This window comes from Filicampus tigris, chromosome 3, assembly GCF_054856515.1.
Source record: "Filicampus tigris isolate MCC_2025a chromosome 3, RoL_Ftig_1.0, whole genome shotgun sequence".
NCBI lineage: Eukaryota > Metazoa > Chordata > Actinopteri > Syngnathiformes > Syngnathidae > Filicampus > Filicampus tigris.
In genome coordinates, this window is record NC_141219.1 from 12,178,249 (window position 1) to 12,194,397 (window position 16,149).

The 16,149-nt window shown below is 39.9% G+C and overlaps 1 protein-coding gene and 1 long non-coding RNA gene across 4 annotated transcripts in view; one reads left to right on the forward strand and one right to left on the reverse strand.

Moving 5' to 3' along the window:
• LOC147149930 (uncharacterized) overlaps positions 1-16,149 on the forward strand; it is a 408,789-nt gene that overhangs the window by 94,584 nt on the left and 298,056 nt on the right. For both annotated transcript variants that reach the window (XR_015086294.1, XR_015086293.1), the window contains exon 2: positions 3,702-3,788. This is a non-coding gene — a long non-coding RNA (uncharacterized LOC147149930). The remainder of the gene's footprint in view (positions 1-3,701; positions 3,789-16,149) is intronic.
• Positions 3,516-16,149, reverse strand: part of mafa (MAF bZIP transcription factor a) — a 77,208-nt gene continuing 64,574 nt past the window's right edge. The window contains exons 3-4 of one of the 2 annotated variants that reach the window (XR_015086292.1): positions 8,786-9,219; positions 3,516-8,280 (exon numbers count right to left, since the gene is read on the reverse strand). The gene's annotated coding sequence lies outside the window, so the exon portion shown is untranslated. Of the gene's footprint in view, positions 9,220-16,149 lie in introns of both variants that reach the window. The other variant, XM_086026719.1, reaches the window with a different exon arrangement.

Genomic DNA, 16,149 nt, shown 5'->3' on the forward strand with positions numbered 1-16,149 from the left:
TCTAGAAGTTTTAAAACTGCAGACTTCACCTTCAAGGGACTAATTACACTATGTACTCAGTACAAGTACAAAAAAAAAAAGAATTGGCATATAAAATTCAGATTCACTCATCTGTCTTTACCGTGAGTATTGGAGTTCTCTGACACTATGGCTCTTAATGAGAGGAAGAAACGACAACTTAAAATGATCTTCCCTACCTCTCTCTTTTTATATGACTTTCTTTAATAAATTACTGTCTAATAAGAACTTTTATGATCCCGGCATATGTTGCCTTTTATAGGTGAAAATAATTGTGTTCTTAGATCCCCTACCTATTCTTAGCATGCGAATGAGACTAGCGGAGCTTACAAAATGGCATAGTTTCACAGTGTCTGCACAAGTACTTCTCATTTGCTTCGTTACGCCTCCCGCTTTCTTTCTCTGTTTCATGATACACCTTCATAAGCACCATCCCCCGTTCACCACTCTCCACTCCACTCTTGCCTGGAGAGGCCTGCACTTGCATGCCAAGAGGCACCCGTAAACCCACAACAGCCCCCACCCCCATCATCCACACACACACACACACACACACACCCACACATTCTTGTTTTTGAGTTCCCGTTGAACTGTGACACACTCCACTTGACAGGTGACACAGTACACTTGATGTTATCGGGTCCAGCCCAGAGATTTATCCTCCTGAGTGATGAGAGACTGTCACTGCATTGTTTATCTGCGCTACCGGATGAAAGTGAGGAAAACGTCGTAGTGAGAGGGATAGTTCCTTTGTTGCTCTTTGGGGCAAGATAGTGATCAAAACATCAAATTGGACTAAATGAACGGATGGGATAAATGGCCACAATTTTACATCCGATTCAATAAACCAATTCTCTCTTTTTAACACAACACAAAAGATTAGTCTTTTGTTGTTTCTGTTGGAGCTCTATCAATTGAAAAGCAAAAATCAAGGAATTATGGCCTTCTCAGTCTACACGACTTTTTTGTCCTTCGTGACGGTCGTGCTGCGAAGACTACCAGATAATATCGTTATGTGTCTTGGACCGGGCGAGACCTCACACTACAAGTCCGTCGCCGACTAGACCCCGCTCAGTTGCCTGCTTCCGTCAAGATTCTATCCATTGCCGTGGGTCCGTCGAAACGCGGGACAAGCAGCTGTGCACTCATGTCAACGTAGGCATTATGTGCATGTGGGTTTGTTCTCTGCTCCAAAAAAAAAGACTATTATACTATGGACCTGCTTCCTGGATGGTGGGGGAGAGGGCAGTATGGTCTATTCTCCAAAAAGAACTTAACGTAACAAATTTGTTTCATGATACACACCATATTTGCTAATCAGCTACTGTCTTTGCATTTAGCAATGTAGCATGAGTTGAAACGCTACGTATACTTTCCAATATTTCCCCCCCTACTGCCTATCCCTTTTTTCACCATTTTGATTGTATGCGCGCGCTACATTCAGTCTCTCAACATAAGTACGACCAATCACAGCTCACCTGTTTTCCCAAACTGAGCCATGATTGGTCGTTATCTGAGCCTTGAGCAACTGTGATGTCATTTTCAGTCGACAGAAGTGACAAAATGCCCGCCCCTTGAGCTAGCAAAAAACAGGTGGAATCCTCATACTCCACAAATGCCATATTAATTAGAATGCCGTGTTTAGACTAGTTGACCTGCATAGAACATATCCTTGAAAAATATATGTTTGGGTTGACTTCCACTTTAATATTAATCAGAATACCACGTTCAGACTAGTGCGAGCATATCGTTACTGCAAAGAAAAATATAGCGTTTTGTTCTCTTTAATCCACCTTTAGCATATACTATGTTACTTCTGACCAGTCTTTACGAGAGGATGTTACCCATAATCCTTCAAAGACCACCGATTAAGTTTACCGACTCTACACAAAGACACTCGAGAGTTCAGACGCTAAATAAAAGTAATCTTGAGCGTGATTATTTCCCCATAATGTATGCTGAAAATTTGTAATGATGACACTGGACAATTATATTCAAGGCCGATAACCTACACCGTGAGAAACAAAAATACCAAATTCAATTTGACTGAACAAAATGTGACAAGCACCCATCGATCCAAGGAGCGCTTTTGTAGTCCATCTTAGTAAAGTTCATGCTAGATGATGTCGGTTAGGAAAAGTGGAGTTGACTGAATTTGAAACAGTGCGGTCTTTCCCTGTGTTCAAAAAGAAGCACCTTTTTAATTTCGCCTTGACTCAATGACATTTTCCACCATGGTGAAGCAAAGGTGGTACAAAGATGAAGAGATTTAACTTTCCGAAGACTGGCCCTGTGTATGAAGAGGCTTTAAGAATGTCATTAGCTTTTCATTGTCTCTTTGGCTTTTTACTGTTCACATCTGCATTGCACACTCAAGTGACATTTGTGCTACCTGAAATTATAAAGCAGAACCACAAGTCTTATTGTTACAATAATTATTTATTAAAGTTAAAATATCTTTAGCACTGGTTAAAAATTAGACACTTCCTTCCACGATGAGCGCCTTGGGATTTAATGTTTTAACATGGTTGAAAATAAACACTCTTTGAAATCAGACATTTTCACCCAACATCCCTCATTGCAATCATAATAAAATGTTACATCCAAGTTACTAGGGCGGAGGCAAATTTGACCTAGACAGAAAAAAGTTTTTGAATAGAAATTGAAGTCGTGAAATTTCTTGAAGACATTTTGTGAAATTGCCTTTACCCGTGGCTTCAATTTTGTTTTGTAGTATTGCATTCTTGTTTCAGAATTTGCTTTTTTAAAAATAGCAGCACACTAAACAGCTGGTGATCATTTTTGCCAGACCAAAGTATTCAGCTTTAGAGCTAAACTGTATTCCATGGCATTTTATCATTTGTAAGACTCTAAGGACCCACAATTAAACATCAATTGTAAGCATGTGGAGATAAATGTGGCTTTTTTTCCCTCCACACAAATTTCCAACCCCAAAATGATGAACGGTCCTTTCTTGCCTCAGTCCTACCTTTACGAAACATACAAACATGGATTAATAATACAAGCAGAGGACTGTAAATGTCAGACCGATGCATCAGTAAGAAAACATTAACAGTAAATAGTACATATCTTTTTGTTTTAATCATTTACAAACCATAGGCTTTTTCATATTTTTTTTTCTTTTTTTCCCCTTCCATGCCATATGAGAATTGTGGATTACAAAAGTACCTGAACAAATTGCTTGTATATTAGCATGCATAGGTATTTGATATCTACACCCTATTTACATATGTGAACTATGAAGAGAGTGATCTGCTGTTAGTTTACCTTTCTATGTTTCAGTTATGGTTTTAAAATGGAGAACAAATGTGGTTTGTAGCGTACACTGTACAGTACATGCACATTCATCAAAATAGAATGCTTTGATGACCTATAAACTTGTTCTTAATCCTCCATTGTGACAAAGGAATATCTTAATTTTGTTACAAGCTATGGATTTGACCAGTGCCACAACATTGCATAACACAGATTTCCCCCCCCCCCCCCCTTTTTTTTTTTTATTTGTCTCTATTACACGCCGGTCTCTGTGCACAGGCTACTTGGAAAAGTTAATTTATGATGTTAACTGTGCCGTGAAGGGAAAAGCAAATAGGAAAGAGCATGCACAGCACCAGGGAAGGACATTAAGCTGAGGCCATATCTTTCTCCCTCTTTCTGTCCAGTGAAAACATCATGTAAGAAGACACATCACCATCCATCATCACGGACAAACGGAGAGGGTCTTTCAGCGGTAATCCGGCTGTTGGCAGGTACACACCTATGACACCGTATTTCTTCGTAAAGCAAGAAAAAAAGGCATCCTTTGGAAAAGTTTTCTTTACAAAAGAAATGGAGGAAAAAAGGTTCGTCATTTAATCAACAATAACAGGAAACTATTATACAGTGCGTTATATTGATATGTACATTTAAGCATAGGTTACCATCTTGATAAGAAAAGGAAGACATGGATATAGTTAGTCTGCAGACAGTGTTTATGATTCATGGCTAGGTAACCTCCTCATGGGGTATTGCAGTCACAAAAGGTATTGCTCAGTTAGTAAGGAAAACATCAGCATCCTATTCTCAGGTCCCCCCACAAGTACAGGTCCATTGTCCACGCTCAGCCTCTCGTATAGGCAGTACTGTGTCCTCACTTGGGGTCCATAAACACTCGATTTCACATAACCGCCTTTGATAAAGGAGGCAAGTGACTCAAGGAGCATGTTAATGTGCTTTCCCATGAAGCTTATTTCAGACTGGGGTCACAGAGGCCAAGTGGCAAGGGGCTGATCGCCATTGCAATAAGACCCAAGAAGCTGTTAGTGCAGCTTACGACCCCTCTGACGATAACGGAGTCAGCCCAGGGCCTACTTTTTTGAATAATCAAAGTCTTCATTCAAGCCCATGTGGGAAATAATATCCACCTTTACAACAGTATGGGGCGTACTCAAATTAACCTCTGCTAACTGAGATGGGGGGCCATTGTGATGTGATATGAGGAGACGTAATTGTCGACCAGCAGCAGTTTTTACATTAAATAAAGTTCGCGATCTCACTGACCCTCTTTACTTTTCAGTGAGATTGTAGTGTTTTAATGAAATTTAAAATAGAGTGGAACACAAAACAGTGTTTTTAAAAAAACAACAACATCCTGGATATACAACAAAATGTAATATAGCCCCACCCCTCCACATTTCCGTGTAAATTGTTTCAGTCATGTTTGCGTAATTCTGCTGGCAAACTATCATTATTGATATTGAAACCAACTCTCTGGCTGTGAGAACAAAGCAACGCCAAAGTGGTATTCATATTACTGTGTGAATGTATATTCCTTTATACACTTTGAAACACTTTTTTGTCAGGTCCATTGATGATATGGTAATTAAGTGGACCGCTTTTTTTAGCATATGGTCATCCCCTGCTGACCCACACTTTCTGCTGTATCACAGAGGATGAAGGGATACAGTATATGCACAACTAACCGTCTTGAATAATACAAACGTTTTCTACTCTTAAACTGAAGGATTACAACTTGTTCACAGCAGGAAGAACAGCATGCATCCTACCCTATCCTCTTATACCACTTGACTCTACATTGTGAACCCTGATGTCCAGCCAGCAGTTCGAACAGCCTCTGATACATCAGTCTGAATAGACGGAAACTGTCTTTGCATGGCCTTAAATAAGCCTGTCTCAGCCACCAGGAAGTCCATTTGAGTTTTTTTTTTAAATACATTAGCTTCATCAATTGTGCTTTAAAGCATGCAAATAGCATAGTAAATCAAACCTGTCAGAAAGAAGACTGTATAGCTAAACTTTGCAGGATGGAACACCACCTGTCTACACCTTCTGGCCATTTATTTATACCAACAGCAGGATTGTACATATTCATAAATCCGTCTCTTTCTTGTTTTGAACAAAGTCAATATGTTTTTGCCTTGATACTGTCGGATTCCTTTATAGGGGTTTAAAGGATGTTTAAAGCATCTGTTTTCCCCCCCATTATCAGAGGCTAAAGATTTGGTTTAGAGCATGTATTAATGGCATTACTCACAGGTCCGCCTGGAGCTTTTTTTTTTTTTTTTTTTTTTTTTTTTTTTTTAGATAATCCGATTCTCTATATTCCTCCTTAAATCTTCTTGTGGGCGATCACATCCCAGTGAATGGCTTGATGGTTAACTGTTCATACAAAGCTCAAGCGTATGTGCTGTCCAGAATAAGGAGGGGGGATGGGCTCTAATATTCATCCTTGTCATTAGCTGTACAGTATGGCATAAGGAAGTATGCTCAGTCTTAGCTACTTCGTAGAGCTCATCTACTGTCGCTCTAGCGCTTGCTTGTTTATATCATGACAAAGTGAATACTAATAAAAGCAATGAATATATAGTGAATTGTATTCCAACACATGTATATAGCCTCCGAAGAGTACATTTTTTTTGCCCAAGGGTGGGGGTTAGGAGCAGAGCAATTACCACGAATTGTCTCACTGTAATCCTTCAACCTTTGACCCCACTACCCCAAACATGTCTGGCTTGAGGTCACAGTTATTTGTGAGACACCACCAGCCATCAGACACTTTGTGTCAACGAGACAGCAAGCACATTTTCATTACGATGCGAGTTTGGTTTTACAATTATTCTTAATTGCTGGTGAAACAAAAATAATGTTGTTATAAATCAACCAAAGGCTTCCTTGTGTCCCTGTGAATCAGCTTCAGTGGTCCTCAGAGGCAGTGATGACATTGATCGAGTGTTTAGTCAGATAGACACATACTTTTCAACTAGTTGAAAAAAATGAGTAAGGTAATCAATCCAATAAAGGCCACATAAGTTAATTAGCTGAAAGTGCACTGCATGGGGTAGACAATATCCTACATCCTGACTGACACGTATGTGCTCTGAGCACAGAAAAGTACAGATACATTTATCAGTATATTCATCTACAGTAAATATGATTACACTTGGGCTGGGCTGATGGGAAGATAAATCGATGAGTTGATTTACTGATAGTCAAGAATTATGTAAATTGCATTGAAAATGAAAGAGTAGAAGTGGTAAACAATAGGAGAAACATCTCAAAAACAGATGGATGAAGAAGCTGATTCAGTGGCGAACAGAGAGAAATGTAGACTAGTGGGTGACTCGACATCCATAGAGTTCCCTGTCATTTACATCCCGACAGCACCCCCTCCCACCCACATATCCATCATGTTAATATAACTACAACATGGCCAACTGGGTAATATATCTTTGACCTGCGATTACGCTAACAGCTTATTGTTTGCACAATGAACAATCCCATTATGTCGACGATCTGTTTACATACTGCCTTGCTCTTTAGATTAGTGCGTGTGTGTGTGTGTGTGAGAACAAAAATGACAGATTTTGCTGCGTTGGTGTGTATATTTTATCTATTGTCCACTCGCCCCCTTTGCATGTTTACATACATCTTGATCCTGGGCAGGCCAGGGCCTTGGTTAGGGAGTCCTGCCCAATGGTCACATAAGAAACCCTCTGCAAATACTGAATTTTAAAAAGCATTGTCTTTAATTAAATAGTAGTAGGAAAAACAGAGCACTGTAGATAGGTAATTATATATGTAGCCTCAATTCTGAGCTCCTGGTTGAGCTGATGGCAGTGCTCATTAGCACAAAGCAAGCATTAGGCAGGACATGGTCATGACAGCCTGGAGGGTTAGCAGCATAACATACTAACAATTTAAGGTCAATGGGAGGAGTTTAGCTCTTCAATGTTGTTGTTGATCATAAACAATTACTTTTAAGGGTGAACAGACCAAGAGTGCACTTGACCAAAAGTTGGCTGCTGTTTACTTTGAGAACTCTACTTTGGTTTTGGACTTCTCTGGCAGCGTGTCGACTCGCTGAGATGTACAAATCTCTTTGACATTGGATGAATGGACAGCTGCTGGCAGGATGCCCTGTACCACTTTGTAAGCTGCCATTTAATTGCCGCGCCCCAGTTTGCCTGCCTTCTTCTCTTCCCCCACCCACGCTCACTCTGGCCAGGTTCTGTGGGACATCAAAAGTGAGGTTACGTGTCCTTTAAAAAAAAGTTAAAAGACCTATCGACTCTGCTGCTGCCTATTTGGCTGCGCAGCAATGTTCACTATTGGAATAGGTGAGCTAAAACTACATGAGTTGTGTTACCTGTGAGGAGAAGTGATGAGACCTATTTAGTGTTCAAGTTCCAACTCAACATGCAGCATCTCTGGCTATACATTGTGGAAATACTGTACATATATACAGTGGTATATTTGAGCAGTGCTGTGTTTTGGTTGTGAACCTCTTAGCATGTGCCATCTTATTTCACTGAGCGTCAAAGTGAACAATTGTTTTATTTCCTCGGGTGAAATGTTCACCTGTAGCATTCAACAACCAGCATGGTTCTCCTCGTGTCATGCAGCAGAGAAGCAGATTGAAGGAGTCGGAAATAAGTGACAGAAGCCTCTGTGCAGAGCACTCACTGAGAGGTAGGGGGTGTTATATGATGGACGTGCGGTGTTCAGTTCCCTGTTGACCACGTAAAGGCCGTCTTTCGTTCCCGCTGAGGTTGTCTGTTCACCGGGTTGCCGTCTTATCTGTCAGTCCATTTCGTTATCGTAGTGATCCACAGAAGTCAGAGGTGTCCTCGTTTGGATTGCAATCGATGAGGTGTTCTTTGCCCCGTTTATTCGATCAGGATACGAGTACCAACAACCATGCAAAGAAAGAAGTTGCCACTCAAATGAGGAGGTGGGCAGCACCTACAGGAACAGTTACATAGGTCAAGAATGAAGGACACATCTGACTAACACCAGTATGTAGAAACTTTTTCCAAGCCATGTTGAACACTTCAGAGATGTTTCCCTCTCATTTTTATAGGTAGAAATAGTTTGTGATTTTACCTTTTTAATGTCACAAGCTTATCTACAAATAGTTTTATCCGTCTACGATCTTAATGCAGTCTAGCAAAAACACACAATTGTGTTTTAGAATGTTCATTTTAGAAAACAAGTTGAAGTTTTGTTGGAAACAATTTCTAAAATATCCACGTATGAATGTTGGGATCTACAATATAGCACTGAAGAGCTGCAGTGATACACTACGTAGTGTATAGTGTTTCATGCTTTTGTCTTCGCCCGTTTCTATTTACATGTATTAAAGCGGATGCTGGAGGGGGAAGACCAGGCCGGTGATAATTGGAAGCAACTTTTTCTTTTTTACAGTCGCAATAAGCTGACGAGAAATGATACTGGAAATGATAATTACATGGTGTCTGGAACAAGAAGGATAGTGGCTTCATGTGGAAAATGGTGGGCCATGAGGACTATACACAGTCGTGAAGGTTTATGGGATGGTGAGAACGACTTGGTATGTGGCCTGCATTAGGAGTGTGGCTACAGTTTTATTATGATCTATTTACAGAAGCATGCATTAGTGAAGTTCCTGCTGAAGGGAAAATAGTCCTCCTGATGTCACTGTCTCTTGAGCTCAGTCTTTTTTTTTTCCCCTTTTTGTGTTTTGTAGAAAAAAAAGCTGGAGGTAAAATATCAGGGAAGAGTCAAAAGTAGCAATTTTGAGGGATTTCAGCAGGTCTGTCTTGCGTCCCCCGCTGAAGACATTTTTGAATGTTGTGCTTTGTTGGTGTCTTCATGCGATTGGCCAGCCGCTCTGATGTCCTAACTGCTCAGTTGTGGAGTTGTCTGAGAAAAGAAAGAATGGAGAGGGAGGGAACAGACAGGAAAAAAAAAAGTGTAGTTATTCAAGTGTGATTCAGACAACCACAATCTCACACATGCGTGTAGTGCTTCCAACCAAGTGCTATAATGTCGAGCATGAGAAACTGGGGACCACATTACGAGCTGTATGGTACATTTGTCTCAGCATGCAGGGTTTATGGTGACACACACTGAGTCACGGTCACATTATATAAGGGGTGGGGAGGGCTCTGCTGTCACTGATGCCAGTGTAAAAACAAAGGCAGAGTGACCACCCTGTGAGTGTACACGGCAAGCCCACTTGGCAGAGATTCAGAGTGACAGTGTCGTCTGCATGGGGGCTGACTCTTCAATCAGCTTCAATTAAGGCCAAAGGTAGACGAGCGATCTTAACATTGGCGCTACTCCAAGGTGTCTGTCTGTCATGTTAACTTTTTTTGAAAACTTGGTCTTGTTACACATATACGTTACGTACATGTTTATTAAAAACACAAAATAGATATTCAACATTTACTGTGTATTTGCCTCACACCAATGTTTGTTTCAGTTATTGTAACATTTGACACCGTTCCTTGCTATGAATCCTCTGCATTCATATTCAGATGGTCTATCCACCTTGGCGGAGGTTTGCACTTTATCGAGGGACATTCTAATACTGGGGCCTCCAAGTCCGGTCATCGGGAGACCCTATCCAGCCTGTTTTGGATGTTTCCCTATCTCTAACACAGCTGATTCAAATGAGGGATCGCTAAGAGGCTGGTGAAAAAAAAGCTTGCTGATGAGATGATCATTTGAATCAGGTGTGTTGGATCAGGGAAACATATGAAACAGGCTGGGGCTCCCGAGGATCGGACGTGGAGACCCCCGTACTTATAGTTGTCGTTGTGTCATAGATGCAGTCATATCAATTGCCTCTCACCATGTGACAATACCACTTCAACCACAAATTGCTACAAGCACTACATCGTTGCATTGTCCACCGTTTGCACAGCAGAGAGCCAAGTGAGCCAATAACCTCCCCACAGAGATCACAGCCATTGCCCCGGGCATGCTACAGCCACTCTGAGAGAAACAGCAGCAGTCAGGGCTCCGCAGCTCTTCACGAGTCAATGTGGTCCCAGGGTGTGTGATAACAGAGTATGTGATGGGAATGCAGGGCCATTTGGACCTGCAAAGCCAGGTGTTAGCACTTCAGCTCACCGCCTCATCAATAATTGACAGAGGCAAACCAATCAGAACAATTTGCTCCCCACAGCGAAGTGCTAGAGCAGCCTAACACTGGTGAATCATTAATGAGGCAATTAGCAGAAATGGTTAGACAGTTCGCCCTCACCGGCAACGCTCTTGTGACGCAACTGCGATAAGTCTCCTCGTATTGGCGCTGCGGATGATGGAGTGATGTGCAAGCCAACGCAAGCTGAAGCAAATAAAGACACACAGGATTGCTTCAAGACTGAATCAAGCCACGTTAGACTGCAGCATAACTTGCGGTGGTGCCAGTTCTCCATCTGTTGACCACAGCTCCGAGCGCCAATAATGGGAACAAACCCAATTGGCTATTACCATGGGAGATTGACCTTTATTGGCGGTTGTTACCATCGCGCAGACCAACAGATGCCGTCTCCTGGGTGATTCAAGTGTGGGAGAGCCATGGACATGGATAAAATCGACCTCAGTGACATCACTCAAACATGGGGGAAGAAACAACAACCACAATAACAGCAAAGATGACAATTGCCTTTGAAGAGCAGAGAGCCCCGATTGTTGTTTGAGTGGAAAATCAAAGCCCCAAGGGAGCTCCTCACAAAGCTTCATCGATCGGCCATATTGGAACCATTTTATAGTTTATCAATGCTCCTCTGCCTGCTTCCTCAGCCATGGGGCTAGTACAGGCTCAATTAAACCAGCAACCTTGATCTCAGGAACAAACCCTAAAAATGCAAATTGCTGCAAGGATATTAGCGAATCATAGGCTCTTAGTTTTAACGTCCCTGTCAAAAACAAGAACATATATATATATATATATATATATATATATATATATATGGATTCTAAATTTGACACCCCACATCAGGACAGTATATACCACACCTCTCACCCAAAAGTCACCTGGAATAGGCTCAAGTTCACATTCCTAATAAGTACACGCAGTACGGAAAAAATGGACGGTAGATGGCTATCTTTTGAGGATTTGTTGATTGGTTATTTCTTAATAATTTAGATGGTTATGTGAAGTTGGTTGTTGAATCATGCCTTCCAACAATGTGACAGTAAATATAGAATGTACTACTTAGCTGCTATAGTATTGGAAAACTATTTACCGTATTTACTCTCAACTACAATGAAAAAGAAAAAATGGTACCTTGAATTTACTCAATTTTATTTCATCAAGTGGTTAGACGAAATATAATCATCTGGATCTGATAAAAAAAAAAAAAAAAAAAAGTAAATATATGTAGTCTACTCAACAGAATGTGTCTGGATCCAGATGATTTTATTTTGTGCAACCACTGGATGAAATAAAATTGAGCAAAAACTGTTTCCAGCGTAGTTTGCTGTCAAAAGAAGACTAACATATCAGCTCTAAGGAGTTGGATAACATCCACAAAGACCTCCACTGGGATAAAAAGTAGCTACTGTCTATATGCCAATGCTGGTATTAGAACAGGAGTTCAGAAAGAGATTATCCTCTCATATTGCATAAACAAATAGAAAAATAAAAAAATTACATTTCTGTTGTCTTTGCATTTTGAATGACTTTAAAAGTCTGCTGCACATCATTGATAAGAAGCTAGGTCAGTCTGTATTGCTGATATTGACACTTGTCTTTTTAATAGTTGCTATCCACTTTTATCGCCCTTGCCGGATGCCGTTGGGGAAAACAGGAAATTTGGAGGATGACTTGAGAGAGTCATAACCCTGGCACCTTTGTGTTTTGAGATTAACATGTAATTAAAATAGTAAATTCATATTTATTAAACAGTGGTGTAAAAAAAAAAAAGGAGAATAAAAGTCTGTTATAATGCGTTTCGGTCTTTTGCTATAGGTGATGATTTTGTTTAACTGTCAAGAGAAATCATTTATCAGCCGCACCTGAAGTGTACACGGTTACACACACACACACCCATGCCCCCTTACACACACACATTTAACAAATAAAATGAAATCGGATACTGTATAAAGCCCTCCCTGATTCCTTTTATGTTTTTGCTAGAATATTTACTTTTTTTCCTAAATCTAATCTGTCCACCACACATCCCAAATTTAAACTGTTCTATAATGCTCTGAAGAGAAAACAGACACCAACAACCTCTCACACAAAAAAGCTCCACCCTCCATATTTTCCAGCATATATATTGCAGCATAGAGATTGAAAAGGAAAGAATATAAACCTTTAGTAGCCTTTTTATTGTTTACATTTTACTCAACAAATACATAGCTGAATCAAACATTGGTTGACCTCAACCATGCATTGAAAATACAGTTCTGAGCCAGTGGCTTAATAATTGATGCTGGGCACAAGAGAATGTTGGCAGTGGGTTTTTACTCTTTTGCTGATGCGTTATCTTGTATTGATAATTTTTCATCTAACAAGCCTGCAAAGTCTTGATCTGTGAAAGATGGAAAAACACGTCAGGGATATTGGAAATCTAATACAATATTACAGGAAGTGGAAGCTCCATGGTTTCATTGACAGCCATAATGGGAAGACGAAAACAAAGGAAACATGTTTAGCGCGGTGATTTATACACTCCTTTGTGTTTAAACAAAGTGAATAGCTGTGATAGCATAAAGTAGTAATATTTCTAAAATAAAATTTTCCAATGTACATTCCAAAAACTCTACTTTTCCCCAATAAATTCAGGGCAGTGTCCTGCTCGTAAAAATAATCTTGGATTTCGCACAAAATTTGAATCATATGTATTCCCCCCCCCAAAAAAAAACAGGAAATACACATCACATATCATTAGATACAAATATTTATTGCTCTGCAACTAGTTAATCTCTGTCCTTTGTCACATTTTGTAGTCTGCTCGCAGAATAGTAAAAAATCAACAACAAAAAACGGGTAAAAGAATTGACAATAGCTTTTGATCTAATATGACAAATACATTGATAGACAAGGAAAACTTTTGTTGCTTCATGTTTGTGCAGCTGAGTTTGAATGGGAATCTTACAAATGGTGTTGGTTCATGGAATTATGAAAGCGGATAAGCAAAAATTTACATTTTTATGAGATCTTAAAAGAAAATAGAGGAAAGTGGAAAAAAGGAAAGTGTATACCACAGTTCCGAGACCACCACCTAATGTAAAGTTTATGCCACAGCTGCCTAACAACACTGGTAGTACTTGTCTGTAATGTTTAATGCTAAAATATTATCATCATCCATTAATTTAAAGTGTTTTAACTGATAACGCAAAGTCCATTATTATATTTTAATGATGTCCATGTGTGCTTAACCAAATTATATGAAGTACAGATCTTCCTTAGACTACCACAATTGTGCCATTCTTAATATTCAATAAAATAAAAAAAAATTAAACACAAATTCAAAAATCATTTGATAATCATTTACTAAAAAATTTAAAAGTATGTATTCGTTCATGAATCCCACCGAGTGAGAAGTCTGTCAATCTGGGTGGGCCTGTGCACACCCAGGCCCACCCATGGCTCCGCCCCTGTGCAATACTGAAAAAAAGTTTAAGTGGTTAAATGTTATTTCTAACGTATGAATTCTCATAGATGCAGTTTGAATGCCTGATGGTGTATAATTTGTTTATTTATTCCACATCATATACACACTTTACTCTTTTTATTCTTCAGAGACCTCAAAAATCATTGTGATCATTACATCAGATAAGCACAGTTTTACAGGCCACTAGGTCAAGTGGATTGTGACTCAGTGCAGCGCTGCGGAAAGTAGTCATCATCATTTCTTTCATCTATGAGTAAAAAGCACTGTGGTGGAAACTCTAATCAGATACACCACGCACACATCGTAATTTATCAATTATAGATAATAAAATGTGTACATTATGATGGACTGCGGAAGAAATTCCCTATCAAGGGGTTTTACTAGTTAGAGTATATGCTTGAGAGTTAGACTGTAGAGAGACCCAGAATGGAGGCACCATTCACATCCTGTGTTTCTAGATTATCTCATGAAGCAATCAGCAATTTCCTCATTTCGTGTCTCACAACTCTGACCTTGAAGAACTTTTATTGTGAGTAAAATAGGAACAGCAAAGTATCAAAAAAAAGTCTGCTAATGATGACTCAGCTGTGTATTTTGAAGAATTACATTTAATTACTGTACAGTTGTTAAGCTATATTACATCCATCCACTATAATGTTCGTCATATTCATTAGATTTACGCATACACTTTAAGCGTAGTTTTCCTACAAGTGCATATACATATACATTATTTAAAACATTGTGGTATCTGTCAGGGAGAAAAGTGACAAATGGGACTGAAAGTGGAGAGGTGACATTTTGAGCAGGCATTTCAAAAGCTCAATGGATCATCTGTCGGCTTTAAACAAGAGCAGGTTGAGCGAGACGGACAAAGACGACGTGTTCAAAGGAAAAATAGAAAGGTGAAACTAGGGCTGAAACGAGCGTGTCTGTGATATACTGTATTACATGAAGCATTGTGACTGCTCTGAGCCTGCGGCCGGACAAAATCAAGTATTGAGAATAGCTTTGTGACCACTGGACAGTACACACAATTTTATACTGCAGCGATTCAAGAAGAAAAAATAAGAGGTACTTTCTATTGAATTTTTGGCTCAAATAACCACATTTCATTTCGTCCATTTATTCTCTAATTGGCATGTTCCATCTCCCTTCTAAGGTAGTGTCACTTTTTCGCCCACAATAAACAAGTGGCGGTCACAGACCACTGCTAACCTTCCCACTCCTCCACAGCGAGTGCTGTCACGTGTGGGGTATATGCTGGCGGCCTGTCCTCTCATCTTCCAGGGTCCCATAATGTTCGCCTCTGGAGATCAATACCCATCAGCCTGCTAAAACAAATACATTTATCAAAGCCTGATAGGTGTGTACTACACCTCGCTGCTACAGCATGTTACATCTGATTGCAGGCCCAGATACCGAGCAGCATCTAGCAGCTGGAGACGCTCCTGCCAGACTGTGCTCAAGCGTTTCTCTTCAACTGGTCACATAACACGCAGCGTTGTTTTTGAGCAAGATGATGACAGGCATTATGGCTCCGGCTGGCAAAAAAAAAGGGCTGATTTTTCTCTGTGTTCTCAATCAAGTAAGCTCTGTGGCATTTAAAATTTCATCAGAGGGAAATGTTCCTTATGTCCACCCTCTGCTGCAGATAAAGAACAGGCGTTTGAGTAATTATGGTGCATTATCGCCAAGGAACATTTCATTGCCGCGTTTTAAACTGTGTAGTGAGCGGTGACAAACGAACGACCATTTTAATTCCTATCAGGAGGGAAAACACATTGCCGGAGTCAATGAAGTCAACTCTCGCATTCTGCCTCTGACTGAGACCATCTGGACCAAATAAAGTTTTTCCCCTTTGAATCAACATCTGTTGGAAATTACACAGCAACACTTAATCTCTATATAGTCCTCCTTTTATTTTTGCACTTGCTCTAAAATCAACTGTGTGTGTTGTGCAGTTTAATTTTTACACCAGATTTGATCACAGAAAAAATAAGGGCATTCAGTATACAGTGGTACCTCTACTTACGAAATGAATTGGTTCTGGAAGAAATTTCTTAAGTAGAACATTTTGTAAGTAGAGACGCGTTTTCCATGTAAATGCCCTAATCCGTTCCAACCCCCCAAATATTCAGACATAAATGTTTTATAACGCATAAAAATGCACGAAAACATGTAACAAATACATGTTACAATTAAATTATTGCACACTAAA